General features: G+C 34.0%; 2 protein-coding genes across 5 annotated transcripts in view; one reads left to right on the top strand and one right to left on the bottom strand.

Annotated features, from left to right (window-relative positions):
- map1aa (microtubule-associated protein 1Aa) overlaps positions 1-13,516 on the top strand; it is a 46,300-nt gene that overhangs the window by 17,078 nt on the left and 15,706 nt on the right. For 2 of the 4 annotated variants that reach the window (XM_073907338.1, XM_009303461.5), the window contains exon 1: positions 9,601-9,674. The exons of the other annotated variants lie outside the window; for them this stretch is intronic. The gene's annotated coding sequence lies outside the window, so the exon portion shown is untranslated. Of the gene's footprint in view, positions 1-9,600; positions 9,675-13,516 lie in introns of those variants that run through there. 4 annotated transcript variants of the gene reach the window in all.
- ppip5k1a (diphosphoinositol pentakisphosphate kinase 1a) overlaps positions 4-13,516 on the bottom strand; it is a 97,704-nt gene continuing 84,191 nt past the window's right edge. The window contains exon 31 of the transcript XR_012382698.1: positions 4-1,404. The gene's annotated coding sequence lies outside the window, so the exon portion shown is untranslated. The remainder of the gene's footprint in view (positions 1,405-13,516) is intronic.

The following is a 13,516-nucleotide window of genomic DNA, read 5'->3' as shown; positions in this document are numbered from 1 at the left end:
TTTGCTAACTTTAAAAAGTCTTGCTTCACGTTAGGATCGAGAAAAGATTTCACACATTTGACACACATTGCAAGCACTATAGCGTCTAATACATTGTAAATCTGCCTCATTCATCCATGATTCAGTGAAATTCTAGCACAAATCCCTGCGTTCATTCAATATCAGAGTTTGACCTAGTCCAGAAGTCAGCCAGCCTCACTATGAACTGCTTCTGTCTACTGCTATTACCTCTAATTCTGGCCTGGAGGCGAAAAACTGTTGCTTTTTTCCAGCTCAGAGTTTTGAAAATAAGAATCTCTTTTGTTTTTTCCCCACACATGCTTTTTTGACAGCAAAGACTTTGGAAGCAAAGGATATTTCTGCTATTGTTGTTTACCACCATTCTTTGCCATAAAACTGACTTCTGTGAGTAATGAACATCCATGTTGAATATTCAGTGAGAACATGTCAGGTGCTTGACAGGAATAATAATGAAAAAATGCTAAACTGTTGGCAGACTGCTGCTCCCATAAATACTTGACTTTACCACCCACACAACCTTTAATTTATTCTTCATTATATAAAGTATACAGTTGAAGTCAGAATTATTTGGCACCTGTATATTTTTCTACACATTTCTAAACAGAATTGTTTTAATAACTCAGGTCTAATAACTGATTTATTTTATCTTTGCCATGATGACAGTAGATAATATTTTACTAGATATTTTTAAGATACAAGTATTCAACTTAAAGTGACATTTAAAGCCTTAACTAGGTCAATTAGGGTAAATGTTAGGGTAATTAGGCAAATCATTGTATAACAGTGCTATTTTCTGTAGACAATTAAAAACAATATTGCTTAAAGGGGCTTATAATATTGAGCTTAAAATGATTTAAAAAAAAAAACTGTCTTTATTCTACCCCCCCCCCAAAAAAAAGACTTCCTCCAGAAGATAAATTATTATCAGACATACTGTAAAAATATCTTTGCTCTGTTAAGCATCATTTAGGAAATACTTAAAAAAAGAAAAAAGAATTCACAGGAAGGCGAACAATTTTGACCAACTATTTTGTAAAGATATACCTAAAGATAACATGTTTTTAATGTTGATATGTTACAGGTAAGAGATGTTTTATATCACCACATGTCTGTAGACTGATTTGTTTATTTTAGTTATATTGCATTTGAGGTGGAGAAATGTGAATAAAATGTTTTTCAGCTCCTCCAGTTGAGCGTGTTGTCTGACAGGTGGCAGTCACTGTGCTGCTCTCCTCTGTGCAGAAATCACTCTCGTTGTTTTAGCTGTGAGATGAAGATGATGGATGAGGACTGAGCATGCTCAGTACGGCTGCTCTGCCACTCCTGCAGCTGTGTGTGGAATACAGATCAGGACATGAGTGCAGTGTCATCATGGCTGACTGCCTGGAAATGTCAGAGCACAAAATGGACTGACTTTTAGTTACGTTCCACTTTACACTTTTATTTGTAGGAGGAAAATTCATATCTATTTTTTCTGTTAGATTTGTGAAGTAGAGCATGCCATATACAAGTGTGCATGAGTACCCTGTATTCATGACATTGTGGGGACCAATTATCCTCATAAATGTAGCGATACCAGTAAATATTGACCTAGTGGTGACATTTTTTGGTCTCCATGGAAGAAAATGGCTCATAAATCACACAAAATAAAGTTGGGGTAATTTAACTAAGCCGAAAAGCTGGACTAAGCCGAAAAGAAAATGAATGAATGAATGTCTATTGGAAGTCCCATAGATGTGTAAGTGCATTTGGATAGATACTGTAGATAGATAGATAGATAGTTAGATAGATAGATATCAGGGTCAATCGGTGCTTTTGAAAAAACTATTGGTTGGGTTTAGGAAAAGGGGAGGGTGGGTCTGTCAGTCAGTCAACAGTGGCCTCTGGTGGATTTACATAAGAAGAGCAGGCGCGAATGGCACTCCCGAAAGCAATTTAAGATCCCAAAAAGTGTACACAGTGGCCTTTGTTGGATTTGCGAAAACAAAAACTGCAAAAAAACATACCTTCCGGGATGTACTTTGCTCTCTCCAGAAATGTGTATAGCGGTACGTTTTTATAATGAGCCTGGGTTGCAACAAAATTATCAAACCTTTATAGAGTCAATCAAATATCGACGTTTTACAATGTTTTTTTTTTTTCTGGATTGTCATAACTCCAACATTTGCTCAAAAAAAAAAAACAACAACATTGGGTTAATTAGGTTACAGCAACCCAGTATTTTTAGAATGTACAGAGCATTCATCTTCCCCGTACCTTTCATTGCATCAACATCGAGTAATGTTTGAGAGCGTTATCTTTAATACAGATCACATTAGCTGTGAAAAGAAAGCAGTAGAGATTTGTGCTTCATGTGCTGCTTCTGAATTCCCACATGACCTCTGTTCTCAAGAGGAAACGTGCAAGAGATGAGACATGTAAGAAACCTCTGGCAATGTATCGACCAAACAGACGAATTAATGTACTGTAGGTCACACACATGCACACACACATGCGCACATGCATACACACACATGTTGTTGGTGGTTTACAGATACTATAGGCATAATGTATTTTATACAATACAAATTGCTTATTATATGGCCCTACCCCTAAACATGTCAAAAGACACTGTTAAGTATAAATCTGAAGCGTTTTGAATTACAGTACAAGGACATCAGGACATTTCCTCGTAAACCACCATAATAGAGTACAACTACTGTATGTCATGTCAATGTTGTTATACAAAAAAACTGTCCTCCAAAATACACATTTATACAGTTATACTGTATTAATAAATGAAATGATTAAAGTGCAATACACTCTGTCACATTTTTGTGTGGTGCTATGAGCGGTGGTTACCTCCAGAAACTTCAGTCAGGGATTTTAAAAGCGACACAGATGGATGGGTCCGTGAGCAGTCATTAGAGATCCCTTTACCTCCCCAGAGGCAGCAGGGAGGAGGCAGGAATGGTCACCATGGCCCCAGCTGTCTCGGGCATTGTTCAATTCATTTAGATTTTAGCAACACGCCACACTTTAATGACTGTAACCACAGCTCCCTGCTCTAATAGCCCTTATGTTTAGCACGCTTGTGTTGTAAAAGCTTCCAAATATGCAGTTGGGACTTAATTGCATGAGCTTCTGTGTGATGCTCAGAACATAATTAAGTCAATAAACAGAGAAAATTGACAGGGCGGAGAAAAATGAGTGATGAGTCTGTCATCAGAGGCGCAGCTCCAACCCTTTCTGCACTAATAAGAAGACAAGGAGACGCTGTGCTCAGCCCTGATTCAATTGATCTACCTGAAGAATTCATTTTGTTACAAAATATTTCAATTTAGCAGTGATTGGCACAAATACATCAAATAGTATTTTTGTTATCACGAGTACTTGCTTATATGTAAATAGATAAACTGATGGATAAAAATATTACATTCAAAAACACAAAAAGGCTTGCAAAATTTAAAAGCAGTCATTTGAAGAAGTGCAGTCAGAATCATAAAATTTTTGAATTGTTTGTTTGTTTGTTTAAAATGAAGGACATTTGCAGCATTGAGCTGCTGTCACTTTTTGTAATAGATGCACGAATCCAACATACTAATCCATTTTTCTCCCAGGTATTTAAGTTCACTGGAGACATGCATTTCTTACACAACCTCTAACCATAAGTTCAGTTCAACTGTACACTGTAAAAAAAAAAACTTAATTTTACAGAAAAAAACTCTAAATTTTTTACAGTAATTTTTTGTCATTTCACATTATATTCAAAACTTAGTAAAATGACAACCAATCTCTCTAAATTAACCATTTGACTTTCATTTTAGGTACTTTATTATTAAAGACAAGTTACCGACATTTTTGTTTTTTATACAGGGAAATTACAGTATTATTTATACAGTATTTTTTCTGTTATTTTAAATTATATTCAAAAGTTCGTAAAAATTACAAACATTATCTGTAAATTAACGGCTTGACTGTTGTTTTATGTACTATATAAGTAATGACAAATTACAGCATTATCTGTTTTATACAATAAAATTGACGTATTATTTACAGTGTTTTTTCCTGTTTTTTAAGTACATTTAAAATTACGTAAAATTAAAGTAATAAATTGTAATTACTTGCTCTGTAAAAAAAGAAAAAAATTGTAAAAAAAAAGGTCAAATGACTGGCAGCTACGGCTGCCAAACAAAAACCATTAAATTAAGGTAAAAATTCTTTGGTGAAATAAAGTGCAAAAAAATATAAATCTACAGATATTGTCATTAAAATGTTTACAGAGAAACACTGTTATTTTACAGACTTTACCTAGATTATTACTATCAAATCCATTAAATAAAGTAACACATTAAGAGCGCTTACATACACCTGTTCCAGATTCCGCTGATTGCACACACACAGTCGGAGGACTGTTATGAACTGATTACATGCACTTTAAAAGCAGCACAGACGCACGCATCAATTGCTAAGTCTTGTTATACTTCTACTGTGAACATTATGATGCGTTTCTCTTCTTTTGTTTTGTTTCTTAATTTTTTACGCTGTTTGCTGCCAGGACTGATCATTTGCTTGTTAATTGACCATGACTCTGGATTCCCTGCATACATCTGTTTGCAGTTTGCCCCTGTGTTGACTGTTGCTTACCTGACCATATCTGTGTAATAAACCTGCATTTGAATCTGCACTTCTTTGTCAGGGTCCCCTTCACGTTACAGTTCCATTTCAAATAAGATTTGGAACTGAATCATTTCATACAACTTAAACCTCTACATGTTTTAAAGTAATACTATTCAATAAAATGTAATGTTATAGTTGTGAGAATTGTAATCAGTTGTATCTCGTTTGATGTTTTTTCCAAACTTTTTTGATCAAAAAAAAAAAACTGTTAAATTACGACCAAGAGCATGTCTTGGCATTTTATTAAAGGCGTTTAAATTGTTAAAAAAAATAAATAACATTGTTTTCTCTTGAAGTCACTTTATTGATGGTGTTCGATCATAATAATCTAGGAAAAGTCTGTATAATAACAGTGTTTCTCTGTAAAACTCTTATTGTGTTACTACATAAATGGATTTGATCATAATAATCTAGGTAAAGTCTGTAAAATAACAGTGTTTTTTCTGTAAATATTTTAATGAAAATATCTGTGGATTTATTATTTTTTGCACTTTATTTAAACAAAGAAATTTTACCATAATTTTATGGTTTTTGTTTGGCAGCCATAGCTGCCAGTCATTTGACCTTTTTTTTACGATTTTTTTTTTTACAGTGTACGATAACTATTTTAAACATCTGAAGCTCATGCATGTCTACTCATAGCTTTATCATTGTCATTTCACCCAACCCAATTCATAATACCTTAGGATTTTTAGCTGATAACAATCAAGATTAAATTTTAAAAGCAGTTATTTACAGTATCTGTTAATTGTTTTGTTGTTGTTGTTAGCAACAGAAGTAGCCAGGTTAGCTAACAAAGCCTTCTGACTCGTAAGTCATACAGTCAGTTTTAAGTCAGTACAGTGAAACAGATAAAGCCATTGGGAGGTAAGTGACATTATAAAGTATGCCGCCATTACATGCTGAAGAAGTACCCGACTTGTGTCCTCGCATCCTCCGGAGTTCGTTCCTCCAAGTCTGAACTTGACAAGTCTGAACGTCCAAGGATGCGTACTTGGTATTGAGAAACAACGTTTCTCAGTCTGCACCAAGCCCAGCCGATGTCCCGGCCCAGAGAGCCACATAACCCATTGTGATTGGTAGGTTCATTCAGCGCCGCACACAACACTGTAAAGTGCCACACATATCAAACTTGTGGGCCGCACTAACATTTAAATTTTAAATGAAGACGTGGGCCACAAACTTATGTCCCACGGGTGGCAATTGGCGATAATATAAAGTAATGTAGGGGCGACACGGTGGCTCAGTGGTTAGCACTGTGGCCTTACAGCAAAAAGGTCGCTGGTTCAAGTCCCGGCTGGGTCAGTTGACATTTCTGAGTGGAGGTTGCAGCTGGAAGAGCATCAGCTGTGTAAAACATTTGCTGGAATAGTTGGCGGTTCATTCTCCTTTGGGGCCCCCTGATTAATAAAGGGGCCGAATCAAGCCGAATAAAAATGAATTAATAAATTAAAGTATTTGAAGATAAAATGCTTGTATGACTTAAAATTGTACATATACAGAGTGTAATCTGGTGTTACGCAGCAGACACTTTGTTTTGAACAATTCATGTTTCTAAGAAAACATGTACAATTCTAAATGTGCTTCACACAGGTGATTGGGCTGGACGAATCCTATATAAGAAAGACACCTCTTCCTCCGTATGTGCACCAGACTTTTTCTTTATTAAAAGGACTCAATTGAAAAATATATAGAATAGATTAAATAACACAATTTTAAAAAATGTCAATTATATTCTATACGGTTTAAAACTGTATTGTCCACCACCGTAACTTTTTCAGATGTTTATTGTGCTGTAATAATGTGCATATTTTGTAAAGCAGCTTTGGAATAATAATTTTGTTAAAAGCGCTATAAAAATAGACATATATTTAATTGAATAATGTGATTTTGTGTTTTTTTGTATGCACAAATACTACGTTTGTATAATTTGAATATGTAATCCAGTTGAAATGTAATCAGTAACCAAGCAATTCTATAGAGAGAAACTCTTTTGAAATCACACAGTTGGTTTTTGCTTCTGCACAGTCTAATCTTAGAGAACTTCAACACTATTAGCACGAAGCTGATTTTCACAGACAGCCCTGAAATTTGAGCTGTTAAGTGAAGTGTTGATTTGTGATTATCTCACCTTAATGCTCGCGCAGGAAATGCAAATCTTCTTTGAGACATCAGAGTTTAAGCGCATAATTTTTACTACTTTTGAAGCTGAAGTGGAGATGGCTTTTACAAGGGTCCAGTGTGTTTTCTTAGTCCTGATTAATAATTCAGGATGCGCTATTGATTGAGCTCTTTAATACCCCTGCAGTCTGCACATGAACACTGAGCGTCAGCATGCTGCTCAGGCGACTCCAGTCTGCTTGATGGTGGCATTGATTGCAGGGCTGGATCTTGCACCACTGTGAAACCTGAGTCCACGCCCAGACTCTGAATCCCCCCCACCAAAAAAAACACACGAGTAGTTATTGTTGTAGTAAGCAAAACCATGACCCCCTACTGTTATATAGAGCATAGAAACAGTCTCAACCATAGAGAGACATCTGCAAAGCATGAGAAATCAAAACTCTGCAGAAGAGGTTTTAACTCTGCGGTAATGTGCTAATCAGTTTGTAAGAGCAAGCTGTTATCATGGGACTGCATTGAGAGGATGAAATAACTGTAATAATTCAGAAGATGGACACAGGCTGTCTGGCAGCAAGGGCGAGGCTGCTTTGAACAGTTGCTTAGGATATGTCTGGAAGTGTCTATTTATAATCTTGTAATAGCATCAATTTAAATTTGATTTAACAAGTGCAAACCCTTTTCGTAGCAGCTAGACGCACCCGTCAGCTCTTGTTATTAAAACAGCAATCTCTTTTATTAAAACCACAACTCTAATCAAATTAGCCAAAGTGTTATTTTGCTTCTGTTAGATCTGTTAGATTTTAGTTGTGCTGGAGGAATATTCATCCATTTTATTGGTTCCAATCTCTATGTATGATAGCATCCTGCATCATCTTACTGTAAACACAATTGTGCTGGCTCTCTGTTGAAGAGGTGGTCAGAGTCTGGCAGACTGTCTGCAAGTGAGTGCTGCTGATGGAGTGCAGTTAATGGAGCAGTTTTTGGCTGTCTTGTCTTGCAGCTGTTGGTCTGGGATCAGCTGTACATAAACTGCTAAACGAGCCGCCATCCTTGTCATTCTTGACCATTACAGGTATTACTGGAAAATGTTACTTTGTTTAGGTTGAACTAGTCTGTCAACAAACATTGAGTTATGAGTAGGGCCAGACAGAATCTGCATTTTTTTTTTTTTTTTTTTGCTATTTCTGCACAGAATTTTGTAAAAAAATAAAAATCTGTGGATTTATGCAGAATGATTTTGAGAGTATTATAACTAAAAGCTTAATATATGAAATAAAAAATAATAGCTTTTTAACTTTTATATAATGTTTACAATGCAAATCCAACTGATCCACTTATTTGGTAAACAAAGCAAGTCTCTCATATATTATATCTACTAAAAGACAGAAAATATTACTTTACACACTGTATTGTAAATAAATCATCTAAAACAAATCTACAGAAATCTGTGGATTGCTTCGTGTGCAAATTCTGTGTGGGCATAATTATGATACATACATTATGGTCATTTTTTTGTCTTTCCATTCTATTAGATGATCCTCAGTTTTGCTAACAGAGCTTAATATACTGAAGAGCTGACTATTGAAATAATGAAAGTGATTATAGATGGCAAGAAAAATGAAAGTTACTTAATTAGCCAGAAAATGTTTTAAAAAATAATAATAATAATTATTATTATTATTTTAAATGAAACACTTTAATGTAGTTTGAATTTATTGGGATATTTATCATTTATTATGGAAAAATAATGTTAAGCATTTATTAATCTTATTTTCTGTTAGCTGCTAAAATGTACTAATACAATATTAAAATAAAAAGGTATCAGTTAAAATGATTGAATAAGTCTGTGCTCCCTTTAATTATTTTATTGTTATTTAGCAATGTTAGATTAATAAATACTGTAACAAATGTTTGCACAATGTTAGCTTATTATACTAATGTTAAGCAAATAGTCCTTACTGTATTTCCATAGTGTTACCACATCATCATTATTATTAGTAGACTGTAGTAGTATTGTTGTCAACACAACATTACAGCGACAGTAAACTAAACTTATGACTAATATCTAGGCCCACACAGAGTTTATATATTTACTTATGTAAATGTCTGTACATTATTCAGTGTACATTCAGTGTATATTTATTCAGTTTTTAAATTAATAAATTCACTTATATCATTGAGTAATTTGAGTGTTCATATGATTTATTTACAATGCAGTTTGTAAAGTAATGTTTTCTGTCTTTAGTAGATATATTACACGAGAGACTTGCTTTGTTTACCGCATAAGTGGATCCAATAGAATTTGCATTGTTAACATTAAACAAAAGTTAAAAAGCTATTATTTTTATTTCATATATTAAATTTTTAGTTACAATGCACCCAAAATCATTCTGCTTAAATCTGCACATTTTTTTTTTTTTACAAAATTCCTTCCAGAAATACAAAAAAAAAATGTCTGCAGATTCTGTCTGGCCATGCTTATAACTAAAAAACTAATAACTTTATCTTTATAGGCTACTCCATGATGTTGAAATTTATTCCTCCATGACTTTTTTAACTGACCTTTGGTTGAGTCGTGCCATGTGTTATTTACTACTAATGTTTTACATTTTGGAGCGGATGACCTTAAACCCCAAACTAAGCCACTTTACCTGTGTATCACATTTACTAACGACTTATTTCAAGGTCGAATAAACCAGTTACACTAAAATGTGAACCTATTGTTGCATGTTTGTCATTCTTCAACTGTTGTCCTCATTCGTAGTATATGTGAACGCAGGCTCATAGGCCACACCCACTCGCTCTCGCGCACCCGCATGTCTGTGTGCTCGCTCTCGACGCGCGATACGCACAGCTCAGCATCACTAACGGTAGGTCCAATCTGTCATATAATTCTTCAAATCTTTCATTATTGGCATATGGTTCAAATATCGTGCTCTGTGGCAGAGGTTATTCATTCATGATAGGTGTAGTATTGCTTACATGGTATCGTGTCAAGCTCGCACACGGGCTGACTCGGTCTGCATCGGGTCTGGCTTGTTCATAGATTTAACCGCATGTTTATTTATGTAAAGGTCTGAAAAACTAAACAGGTTTAAAGCCTATGGTTATGGCATCAGCGTGTATGAGCCTACTGTTAGAAAGATTTAAAGATGTTTAGTAAAGAAGGAACAAATCTCAATTAACAGATATTAATTGCGTCAAAAATATGAGGGAGAAAATTTGGTTTGTATTTCGCGAGTAAATAGTCGTTTGTTATCATCTCAGAGTTAACATTTTGGATATGCTACCTTTAAATCATAAATTTCTGGTAAATTTCATGGACGACATTATTTTTTTCCGGTGACCCAGTTCTTAATTATGATTCTCGTTATTAAGGGATGAAGCAGGGCATCTGAGGAACCTGCGAGTGTGGCGCGCGCGCGCTCGCGTACGCGTCACCGTGAGAAGAAAAAAAATGTGCGCAGATTCCACAGGCCAGACATAAATCAGGTAGATTAGTTAATTAGATACCTCTGTGAAGCAGAAACATAGTAATGAACTGCTCTTTGCACGTTGTAAACAAACGCACCTTAAAGGGATAGCACATCCTGAAAATTCAGTCAGGGTTATTTCAAGTATGAAATAAACCGTGGAGCACATAAGATGAAGCTAGGCAGAATGTATTTGAAAAGAGCAAAGATACTCTGTTGGGGAAACATGAACATCTCTTCTTTGTTTTACAGGGAAAAAACGTGAGTCAAACATAACATGATGCTTCATAAATGGCAGAATATTTATTTGAAAATGACACATACAGTAGGTTCTGTGTGAAATTGTTATGCTTACAGAATTTGTGTTGATCTGAGACTATAAATGGCTATTTGTGTTTAGCATAGAGGAGACAGAATTAAAAATTGCTGCTTAATCTATGTTGTGGATCATTCATCAGACTGAACGATCAGCCATTTGCTTTGCTGAGGTCAGCTGTATTGATGTGAGGAGAGCACCACCCTGTCCCGCATTCAAATGACTGCTTTTGTGTGCTTTAACTAGCCCTCTTACACCTGTGCAATCATTATTGTTCAAAGAGCATGGCAGGGCCAAAAGCACAAGCAATGTTTTTTTTTTCTCCCTGGTCATTAATTCCCAAAAACGATTATGGATGCAAATTATTTCTGTATCGTTGAAGCATTCAGTTTATTTTCATGTAACAAATAATTTCCAAAATGGGTCCTTTATGGTCAGTGTCCCTCTGTGCTTTGTACAATTTATCCCTCTTAGTCATTTATTACATTTAAATGAGCCATTTGTATGAACTCGCCTCATGTTCCTCATTTGTTCGCTCCAGTTGTTTACAGCATAATGGGGTCCATTACGACGAAAGAGTGCATTCATATGAATGAGAGTTCAACACTTGTCTTTCTTTACTAAGGCCACTCCGTCTCCTCTGCTTGTTAACAAGTCATTTGATTGACAAACTTTTTGCAGTGGTTTCAAAGGCTTGGGTAGGACAGATCCCATGTAGTGCACAGAATTTCCCAGCAATGGTTATGATTAAGTGGCTTTAATAAGATTACAGCTGCTTGTTGAATCACTACCCCTAGATAACTGTTTAAAAAGTGTTACATACACACACACCTCTCTCCATATCACACACTGTGTGGTTCAGAGGCAGCTGAACGGTGTCAAGGACAGAGCTAAGATAGCACAAGATAACATTGGCTCAATAAATGTAAAACACCTCTTGTACAAAATTTTTGTGACTTCACAGTAAGGTTATATTAGTAAATGAAAACTGAGGATACAACTATTGGTAAAAAAAAAAAAAAACTTTTCATTTAAAACGTAAAAGGCTTTGATTTTCCTTAATGATAAAGATGTGTTTACATTTTTTAATTTAGATAATTCAATTTGCACAATGTTTTCAGAATGATAAACAGTCTTGCAATACTTTCAGCTGTCAGGATTAAGTTTTAGTTAGTGGAAAAGCTAAAGTAGTCTTCATATATGTATGTAGTGAATAACATATAATACAATTGAAATCAAATGAAAAACTAAACTTAATGAAATTAGCAACAGTTTTTAACTAACTGAAATAAAATTATTATTAGCAAAAAGCATAATTAGCACAAATATGAAGTGCAGCTCTTTGTAAAAGTACATAAACATATAAACATAAAACATGTTTTCTCCTTTGCCAAAAATATTACTAGTTATGTTTAACAACATTTATACAGTATGATTTTTATTAATAATAATATTAAAACTGAATAATTTTTACTTTTATTTGTTGCATTAGTATAGTTTAAGCTTCAGTGTTTGTTCAAATTATCATTTTATTTTGTCACTAAAGAGTGTGCACAAATGTTAAGCTGTGCAAACATTAAACTTTGCTCTAGTCGACACTGGATGTGTTCTGTTAAACTATAATTACTAAAACTAAGACTGGAACTAAAATTATACAAATTAAATAGAAATGTGTTCTCAAAATAAAAACTAAACTAAAACTAACAAAACTATTAAATAGGGCTGGGTGATTTGGCCTAAAATCAAAATCTCGATTAATTGAACATTTCAACTTGATTATGATTAATGATCAATTATTTTATTTATTTTATATTGAACATAGTACTCTGACAGATTTTGTACAGAAATTATGTTCATATTACAAGTGAGAGAATTTTAAATGAAGGGTGCATTACTTGATTTTAAAATAATTGAAGGAAGATTATTTATTGAACACCAGCGTTGAACAAATGAAATTAAAACACACATTGCTTAAAACCAACTTTTTAATTATAAAAAAAATTAAAACAAATATTAAAACAAATACTAATGCATTTTTTGAAACAAAATAATTATATTTAATGTTTCATAAGTAGAAAATAAGCAACATCTCTTCTAAATAAAATACTAACTCATGCATATCCTTTAAACTATATTTTAAACAGTGCATTTCTTGAATATAATGTAAGAAATATTTTTCTGTAAAAAATAATTTTATTTTAATGGAAAATATGCTGTCTCAAGGCATTTCTGGCGCAGCTTACAATCGTTGTCTATGTAATGCAAACGTGCAACGTGTAATTACAGTTATCGAGGAGGTGTGCGACCACGCGAAGGCTGCGCTGGACCATACCCGTGCGTTTGACAAAGAAATATAAATCAGCCTTAACAGAGCTGGGTCAAGTGACTCCAAACACAGTAGGAAAAGTAATTTAAAAATTCACTTGAAAAAATTAGTTTGATTATAGGTTCTGAATGTTGATTTTTTTTAAATACTTTTCGATTAATCGTCCAGCCCAACTGCTAAAGAACAAACTAAAACTAAACTGAAAAGTACAAGACAGCTAGTATACAGAATAGTATCACAATAAAAACTAATTTAAAACACAAAACTATGATAACCTTGTTTCAGAGTAAAAAAAAAAGTGTAGCTGCCTTGAAATGTAAGTTAATAAAATTAGCATAATTCCAGTTTAAAGTCATTTCAACTTACATCAGTTATACTGACCTAAACATCAAGTTAACATTTGTATAACTTAAAAAAACAAAGTTAAAATGTAACTTACTAAGCTATGTTAAATCAACATAAAACAAATATTGCCATTATTACTTGGGCATATCATTTTTAGGTTGGTGTTGAAGTTGTCCAACTACATGTTCAACATTGTTCAGCAACATTTTTCATTTATTCATAATGTGTTCTTCTGCTTACTCCCTTTATTTA

This window comes from Danio rerio, chromosome 7, assembly GCF_049306965.1.
Source record: "Danio rerio strain Tuebingen ecotype United States chromosome 7, GRCz12tu, whole genome shotgun sequence".
Lineage (NCBI taxonomy): Eukaryota > Metazoa > Chordata > Actinopteri > Cypriniformes > Danionidae > Danio > Danio rerio.
The sequence above is the reverse complement of the archived record's forward strand: the minus strand, read 5'-3'. Positions and strand labels throughout refer to the sequence as shown.